Consider the following 510-nt stretch of genomic DNA (forward strand, 5'->3'; position numbering starts at 1 on the left):
GTTGTCCAACACACCCTTGCTAAAACATGACACCTTTATCCTAACGAATTTTCAACATGGCTGATGCCCGCAGTCACTTTATGGCGGTCACTGTGTACACAGGACAAGTTAAATTTTTCCACAAGCATTAGACATCGAATAGTTGTGGACCACAAATAGGTTAGTCGAGTTCCCAAATACTTTGTAACAGCGGGGCGAGATGGCCCAACTAGTTAGAGCGCGAATTTACCGATCGGAAGGTTCGTGGTCTCTCGAATTCCCCTGTCAAGGCTTGGGCAACCTGACAGTATCCCAGCCCTCGTGCAACCCTCGGGTGGCACGGCAGCTAGGCACCGAAAGGGTGTTACAGCTGAACAATTATTATTATTACACTACTTTATAACGATGTCTGTGATTTTAGCGACTTAGGGAACTACGGCATTACCCTGCTCAAATACGATTACACCTATCTGATCCCTAAAGAATGAAACACGAGTTGTTATGCCTTGCATGGCTTTTCAAGTGCCGGTC

The sequence above is a fragment of the Opisthorchis viverrini genome, assembly GCF_000715545.1.
Source record: "Opisthorchis viverrini unplaced genomic scaffold opera_v5_330, whole genome shotgun sequence".
Classification (NCBI taxonomy): Eukaryota; Metazoa; Platyhelminthes; class Trematoda; order Opisthorchiida; family Opisthorchiidae; genus Opisthorchis; species Opisthorchis viverrini.